The sequence below is a fragment of the Bidens hawaiensis genome, unplaced genomic scaffold (assembly GCF_021521415.1).
Source record: "Bidens hawaiensis isolate Kalapana, Puna unplaced genomic scaffold, B.hawaiensis_p1.1 tig00000888_1, whole genome shotgun sequence".
NCBI lineage: Eukaryota > Viridiplantae > Streptophyta > Magnoliopsida > Asterales > Asteraceae > Bidens > Bidens hawaiensis.
The window spans coordinates 2,339,589-2,348,900 of record NW_027491051.1 but is presented as its reverse complement, the minus strand read 5'-3'; positions in this window follow the sequence as shown (position 1 = coordinate 2,348,900).

Genomic DNA, 9,312 nt, shown 5'->3' with positions numbered 1-9,312 from the left:
TTCTGTTCCTAGTTCTGTCTCATCAAATTCGGACAAGTCATCCGAATCGGGTGAGATAAAGGAAGAGGTAGCATTACTAAAACGAGGGGAGGAATATAAGCCTGATGAAAAGAGTTCTTCCCTAAACCCGTTCGTCCCACCGTATGTGAGACAAACGGGTAGTAATGTAACCTCAACATCTGAAACAACGGTTGAGACGAAAGTTGAACACAGGAGTTGTTTTAGATGCAATCAAGTAGGACACCTTATTGCTGATTGTCCTCTAAATCAGAGAAAATTTAGAGGTATGAGGCCTCTGAAAACTGAGTGTAAAACGAATGGTAATTATTATGCTAGTAAGAATACGTACACACCAAAGTTCAGACATTGGACTAATCCAAGATTTCAAAGAAATCGATCTCGGTTTTTCCCAGTTAACAACCAAACCAACAATTATAATTCAGTTAATTCACTAAGGTTTGGATGGCCTCATAGTCAATCCTCAAGAAGGTTTCCTTTCAGACCTTACAGGAATCATCCTCAAACTGCCTTTGGACAACCAAAGTACGGGATGCTGTTTAACAGATTTAATCGACCCAAGACCAGTAGGTCTTGGGTCCCTAGATTTTAATCTTTTTCTCTAACTGTGCAGGAACAGTTGAACAGGGCTGTAAACAATCTGTGGGTTATTGACAGTGGCTGTTCCCGGCACATGACTGGTAACAAGAATTTGTTACATGAATGGAAACCTGTTCAAGGAGGTATTGTTAGTTTCGCTGGAGAGAGTGGAGGTAGAATCACTGGTATTAGAACAGTGACAAATGGAAAAATGAAGTTGGAGAAAGTGAACTTTGTTGAAGAATTGAAGCATAACTTGTTGAGTGTATCTCAGATTTGTGACAAAGACTACACGGTGCATTTTACTAAAAACGAGGCAATCGTCCTTTATCCTGGTTTCAAGATACCAGAGGCATGGGTGGTGATGAGAGCTCCAAGAGAAAAGAACACGTATGTAATGGATATGAGGTCAACTGAGATGACAACCGAAGAATCATGTCTTTTGTCAAAGGCAACTGAATCTTAGTCAGAGTTATGGCATCGAAGAATGGGGTATATACATCTTCGCAAAATGAATTACATTGTCAAGAATGGCCTGGTGCTTGGTGTTCCCTAGAAGAATTTTAACTTTGAAGATCAATGCTTGTCGTGCAAGAAGGGAAAGCAACACAAGAAACCTCATCACTCCAAGAAGGTTAACTCAATCGTCAGTACACTAGACCTACTTCACATGGATCTCTTTGGTCCCGTGAATGTAAAGAGTCTACGTGGAACTTCATACTGCTTGGTAGTAACCGATGATTACTCTCGATACTCTTGGGTATACTTTCTAAAGGAAAAGGATGAGACAGTTCAGTTGGTAATTAACTTGATTACCAAGGTTGAAAATATTGTTAGAAGAAAGGTTAAGCACATCAGGAGTGATAATGGGACAAAATGAACTACCAGATGGAGATGTTCTGCCTACAGAAAGGGATAGACCATCAGTACAGCGCCCCGTACACTCCACAACAAAATGGGGTGGCTGAGAGGAAGAATAGAACGCTAATTGAAGAAGCAAGAACCATGCTGGCTGATGCTAAACTTCCCGTGGTGTTCTGGGCTGAAGCTGTTGCCACAGCCTGTTATATCCTTAATCGTGTTCTAACTGTTAAAAGATTAAATAAAACTTGTTATGAACTCATGCATGGAAGAAAGCCAAACTTGAATAGTCTTGAACCTTTCGGGTCCCCATGTACGATATTAAAGACAAACTCGAAATTTGGTGAGAAAGCCGACAAAGGTATTTTAGTCGGATATGTTGTTGGTACACCCAACAGAAGAGTCTTTAATTTATCGAACAGCAAGGTTGAGGTGGTATGTAACACGGACATTACAAGTTACCAATCACCAAAGCCTAGCACGGGACTCGCTGAAGCTTTCGACTATGATAAACTTTTCAAATCTATTAATTTTCCTTACTTGGATTTTGCCGAAGTTGATGAGAAAATTGCTTCACAGATTCTGTATGACGAGGAGGAAAATGTTGTGCAACGTCCGCGATGCGATGAAAGTCAACCTTCTTCGTCAAGTGCCGTTGATACTTCTGCTGCCCCTACTGAATAAGAATTCTACAATCCATTTCACTCTCAACATCAATCACCCATAGATGAACTCTCTTCGAACTTAGAAAACAATCTGGAGGTTAGTACAGTTCCAACTACTGGAATTCACAAAATCACCCGTTGGAGAATGTAATAGGGGATCTGTCTGACGGTGTTCAAACAAGAAGAAGTCTGAATGAACACACTTGTGTTTACGCAAGCATTAAAGAAACGGGTATCATAAATGAATGTTTGTACACCTGCTTCATCAGCCAGATTGAACCAAAGAATTATCAAATGGCTCTAAAGGATAGCTCGTGGGTCGAAGCCATGCAAGAAGAGTTAGCACAGGTCGAGAAGATGGAAGTACGGAAATTAGTTGCAAAACAGAAGAATGTACATGCTATTGGAACAAAGTGGGTTTTTAAATGTAAGAGAGATGAGAAAGGGATAATCATAAGGAACAAGGCGAGGTTAGTGGTAAAAGGGTTTAATTAGCAAGAAGGAATCGACAACAACGAAGTGTTTGCTCCTGTGGCACGATTGGAGGCAATTCGTTTATTTTTGGCATTTGCTGCACACAAAGAGATGAAAGTATTCCAGTTAGATGTGAAGAGTGCCTTTCTAAATGGAAAAGTCGATGAAGTGGTGTACGTTGAACAACCTCCAGGTTTCCCTGACCCAGATTTTCCTGATCATGTGTACAAACTGATTAAAGCGTAATATGGGTTGCATCAGGCCCCTCGTGCCTGGTACGCAAACTTATCTGATTACTTGCTTGAGAATGGGTTCGAAAGAGGAAAGATCGACAGCACGCTGTTTGTCAAGAGAAAAGGGGGAGATTTTCTACTAGTGCAAGTCTATGTGGACGACATCATTTTTGCTGCATCAAAAGTCGCCATGTGTCAGGAATTTGAAGAAGTCATGAAAAAGAAGTTTGAAATGAGCGCAATGGGCGAATTAAATTTCTTTTTTGGGTTTGTAGGTAGATTAGAAGAAAGATGGGATGTTTATTCATCAAACAAAATATGTCCATGATGTGCTCAAACGCTTCAAGATGGAAGATAGCACCCCATTTGATACTCCAGTTTGCGTCAACCACAAACTGGGTGCTGAATCAGACAGTGATGAAGACGTGGACCCCACCCAATATCGAGCAATCATAGGTTCTATAATGTATTTAACTGCATCTAGACCTGATATTATGTTTGCAGTTTGTCTTTGTGCTCGTTTTCAGGCAAGCCCAAAGGAATCTCACATGAAGGGAGTGAAGAGGATCTTGTGTTATCTCAAAGGCAAGCCTAAGTTGGGATTATGGTACACGAAAGGGGGAGAACTGGATTTGGTCGCTTACACAGATTCTGACTATGGAGGTTGCAACCAGAGCAGGAAGTCAACAACCGGTGGATGTCAGTTTCTGGGAGGAAGATTGGTGTCGTGGCAGTGCAAGAAACAGAACTCTGTTGCCATTTCCACCTGTGAAGCAGAGTACATGGCAGCATCAAACTGCTGCTCCCAGGTTCTTTGGATTCAACAGCAATTGCGCGATTACGTTCTGAATTTCACTCAAACTCCTATGTGTATTGATAACACTGCTGCAATCTCAGTAACTAACAATCCCGTCAAACACAGCAAAACTAAACACATTGACATTCGTCATCATTTTATACGGGATTGTGCTGAGAAGAAATTAATAGTGCTAGAAAAGGTTGATTCGTTGGATAATTTCGCCGATCTTTTTACTAAAGCGTTTGACCGAAATCGTTTTCAAAATCTTGTTGAACTTAATGGGATGATCAATCCCGAGTAACCTGGTTATTCGTTTAAAAAGAAAAAGAAAAAAAAACATCTTTATCTCTTAGAATTATGTCGGATGCTTCAGTTTGAAGGACATATCTTCGGATACGTTTGGTCCTTACTTCTACTAATAGATTATGAGGATAGCCATTAACCAGATGACTGAAAGTGACCGGGGCGGTTTAAGATGTGTTTTTATTCTTTCGCTGAAAAATAGTCGTTCATACTTAGTTAGAAGGACACATACTCGTATGTGGTCGGTCCAGCTGATCCATTGGATCTTCAGGATAGCCGTTTACCAGAAGACTTCAACTTGATCGGGGTGATAGAATTTAAAATTTTTTAAGGGAGATGATATAATTTTTCAAGTCTATAACTTCATAGGAAGTTTCAATACAATGTTTAAAAGAAAATTGATCCAACCTTGGAAAGTGATAGAAATACTATTTATGTGTGCTTAACTAGTGAAGTTATTAGGCCTAAAAGACTCTAGAACAGCCATTGTAAGTTATGGTAGCTTTATATGGTGCGTAAAAGTAGAAGTGATACAAACTAAATCTCCTCGATTTAATGTGGAGAATCATTCTGAGTTGTGCATGTCTCCATATACATCTTTCCGAATGATAGGCAGAAAAGTGATTACCCAGTCATACACGAGCCCGTAAGTGTTCTGATTCCCGAGAAGATGGTGTGTCAAGTACCTGCAGTGATCCAGATTCGGGACTTGCAGTCGTCTATTATTTGAAGCTGTGTTAATCATTAGTAAAAAAAATTAAAAAATAAAAATAAAAATAAAAATGTGTGTGTTGTTAAGCCTTCTGAAGCTTATGATGTTATACTTATCAATCAAGAGGCAAGAAAGAGAACGGGAAGAAGACTCTAAAGATCGATATGTACTTACTGTTTAATCAGACACTACGGGTCGAGGTCAACTCGGGGTGACTTGGGGAAAGCCAAATACACTTTGAGAATAGATAGAAGACATCACAATCTCTGATGTGATGTCCATCTAAATTTTGAGCTTAATTGAACCTAATCTGTATCACAGAAGCGATGAAAACTATACTAAGTTTTATACCTGCTTATAACCTGCTTCTTTATGTCATAATATCGCTGAACATGGATCAATGTGACAGCCACTTAATTAGTATGATTCCTGTTTGGATCTTTTCTAAAACATGCTGGTCCCGTCAAGACTGAAATTTGATCCCGTTTACTTAATTTCTACAATTTTCATTACATCTTTCGTTTTATAGTTCAAAGCTTGGTTACTTGGTTCTTTGATTATAAAGTTTAAATCTTTAACGGAAGATTTTAAAAGACAGTTGCATTTTGTTCAAATGTTTAAGGGCCTGTTTTGTAAATTTAAAGCGAAGTTGTTACAGGGCGAAGTTAAGGGTAAGCGAATCGCCTGTGTAATGTACAGCCTATATAAAGGTCAACTCAGTCAAACCCTTTACATAGTTTCAAACACACAACGAAGTTATATTATATTAACCCTTGGTGAACTTGCTACTCGAATCAAATCTTGTTATTATTTGATTTCAATCCGAGTTAAAGGTGTGTACACTCGGTATTACTTATAATCCTTGTCAATGATGTTAATCAGATGTCGTTTTGGTCCGGTTTGTGACCTCGTTCATGCAAACCTTTAAACACCCGCTTACCAAACTCTTTCTAATGTGTTCGTAACTAATTTGATCGTCTAAGATCTCTATAGTAACATCCTTTTATATTGTCAATCACCAATTCACCATTCAAACCTTGTTCTGCCTGTGTTAATTTGCCGTTTCAGATTCAGGCGAAGTTAGCTTTAGGCGAAGTTGTTCTCAACTTTTCCTTAGGCATAACTTCGCCTGCTCCTTTAATTGTTTAGTTAATCAGGGGCGAAGTTGTTAAGGGGCGAAATTAGGGTAAGGCGAAGTTATCCTCAACTTCGCCTTATACTTAACTTCGCCTGCTGCTTTATTATTGTTATTTAAAAATTCTAATCAAGCGAAGTTGAAGTTAAGGCGAAGTTGTACTCAACTTCGCCATATGTCTAACTTCGCCTGCTTTTTAGAAGTTATCATAACTTCGCTCATGGTAACAGGCGAAGTTATGATCTGCTTTGTCGATGTTCTAACTTAGACCGTTTGTTGTGCAGATATGGCTGCTGTAGCGGGAGCTGGGGGTGCTGGTGGTGACGAAGGTGGTGATAACAACCTTCAATTCTTTCCGGGGCACAATATGTACATCACACTGGATCCGGATGCTAGTGGTGTAGATGATTATCGCGAGATCATCTCCTTCCTTATTCGCTCACGTATTTTCCACGTTATTACTACAACTCTACCCATTTCTCTACCGAACATTGAAGATTTATGGCGAACGGTAGAATATGACTATAGAGTTGAGCCTCCGGTTATACGCGCCACAGTGAACAATCAGGTGGTGCAGTTCTCATCTGATCAGATAAGGGTCGCCTTGCAGTTCGGGACTGAAACTAGAGATGATCCTACAGACTTCTCTACTCCATTCAGAGATGGTGCATTTTTACGAATGGGCTATTCAGGCCCATTGGGTGACACTCAGAGACGAAAGGGATTTTTATTGGATCAATGGCGTTTTCTGATGCACGTGATGATTGTGTGCATGTCGGGTCGTAAGGCTGGTACGGACGGTATGGGTGCAACGATGCAATCAGCAATGACAGCACTGACTTACAACAAGCCCTACAGCTTCAGTCAGATGGTGTTCTATGAAATCGACCGTCAGAGGCGCGCGGTCGCTCGTGAAAGATTTTTGATGTATCCCAGATTCTTACAGATGATCTTAAATCATGTAGCTCCTACGCTACCTCAGCGCCGTCCCATTCGATATGTAGAGAGTGTAAGCAAGAGGATATTTGCGCAATGCAGGTCGTCGAGTGCTCGCAGTAAACCAGAGCTTCGTCCACGGCATACTCCATTATTTGGTTATTTGATAAACCCTGCATATGTTGCTCCTCGTGGAGACGAATTTCGGGACCCGGCACCGCAACAGGCTGTTGTTCCTCAACCACCACCTGTAGTACAGCAAGCATTGCCTGCTGATCCTGTTGTGGCACCGGAGGAACAGGTAGATCTTGAAGCTGCTTTTGGTGGCCAAGGGTTCTTTGATATGGAGCGAGTTGATCCTGCTGCAGAGATTCAGGTCTCAGTAGCGGAGGTTTCTGGTGTAAATGTGTCGATGGTAGCTACGTCTGTAGCTGATTCTGAGAGAACCAACTCTGACTCCTCAGCTGATGATATTGCTGAAGCACGACAGATTCTGGTCACCCAGGAAAGAATTCATAGAAAAAGGAAGAAAGACTCGGATGATAGTGAATCTGACTTTGAGGAGGAGTTAGATCGTTTGATCGTCGATCGAAAAGGGTCAGAACGGGTGAGGGCTCGGGAGCTGGTGAAAGCTCAAGGGTGGTTCGTTTCTCTCCACCCGCGTTATCTGGTATGACCATGGTTCCAGCATCGATGACTGTGACAGGACCGATCACCTCAGGTGCTCCCGTCTTAATTACATCATCTTCTTTTGGCATTCCACCTACCACTTTTCAGCTTTCGGCTCCAGTGATAGCTTCCTTACCACCTCCTACACTTACTCCATCGGAGGTTGTTGCAAGATTTGTTGAGTCGACACTAGTTGCTACTGCGGGGTTATCTGTTACAATACCACCCGCGGTTACTTTTCAGCCTGATTCTGATATTCCAGCTAGCTTGGGAATCCCTCCACCTTATGCTCAAGACGTTTCTCATATGAGGTTTGATTTTGATGCTACATTATCTGATTCTGAAAGGATAGCAGCTCTTGAGAGGGTGGTGGCAGAACAGTCAAGAATCAATCTTATCCAGACTCAAGCTATCCAGCGCCTTGTTGCAGAAAATCAGATCCAATCGTCCCTTCTGGTTGAGCACGGTAAACTTTTTGATGCTTTAAAACAGTTCTTAGCATCTCAGGGGGAGACGAACTGCAAGGGCGATGAGTTGAGAACGAAGAAAAGTCATGATAGAGACGATGATCCCAATGCATCGAAAGATGCAGGTGGTGAGTTGCCAAGAACTGAACAAACTCTTGGGACTTCCACATCTCAGGGGGAGTCAACTGGTACAACAGGTGGATCGGGGGGTGATGATGTTGTGGTAGTAGATGATGACGAAATGGTGGATGATAACGTTGTGGGTGATGACGATGTGTTACCTGTTAAAGAGATTGAGAAGATAGGTGATCAGATTGTGATTGACAGTGAGATTGAAGAAGGAGAGATTGTGGATGACAGTGTAGAACACGATATCCCAGAAGTTGATAAGGCAAATGTGGGTCAAGATATGGGAAGTGATGAGTCTGAATGGGAAGAGCAGCCGAGATGGAAAGAAGGCTACGCTCAGTGGTTTGTAAAGACAAAGAAGCCAGCGGTTCCTACTATGTTTAAAAAGAGTTACAGTATCAAAGGGTATGCTGAATCAAAGAAGGGTATTATATGCTGGTTGTATGATGAGCAGTTGAGGCTATTTGTGATTAAACGCTTTGATGGGATTCAATACTTTAAGAGGTTGTTGAGATCGTTGAATACCTTGCCTGAGTGTGAGGTGAAGGATTTGGCCAAGTTGGGGTTGATTAATAGAAGTGATGATAATATGGCCAGAATTATTGGGAAGATTGTGTGGAAAGAAAGTATAAAAGAGAAAAAGTTCGAGTTGTTAAAGCCGCAGAAAGGGAAGCTTGTTGAAGATAAAGACAGAGGAATGCGAGCTGATGGCAAACCTTGGATGGTAATGAAATATAAGCCGATCCGGTGTTTGAAAGAAGTGCCGATGAAACCAATGCCCAAGGATGTATTAAAGAATCTTAAGTGGTGGTATGTTGATAGTCAAACAGCTGAAGCGGTTATGGAGGATGAAGATGAACAAGAAGTTTTGAGAGTGTATGATCCCATGCACTTGGTAAATTTGTCTCAAGCTGACTTGCAGGTACTAGACGAGAAAAATATATTCTATATTCCTGCATGGAAAGATGAAGCCAAGAAATATCAGAGAGTGGTTTCTGTTTGTGTCAGAGAAGGCGTTCATGCTTGAAGACGGGTGACACGAGATTTTTGGGATTACAAGACACGTGATTGAAGATAGAGATATGAAGCTACTGCCAAGGGGGAGTCTGTTGGTGCATGATGTCAGTAATTCAGTATCTGGTGTTTTGTTTGTGTCTGTAATCGTGTTAGTTTGTTTTGTTTTGGTTTTAGATATGTTGTCTCACAAGTTCGCCTGATGTAAGCGAACTTGTGGACAAGAGAAGTTAAAGACAACTTCGCCTAGTCTGTTAGGCGAAGTTGTCGAAGCCTTTATAAGCTTAGCGTACGGCTTGTTTTGGGTAACAATTCCAG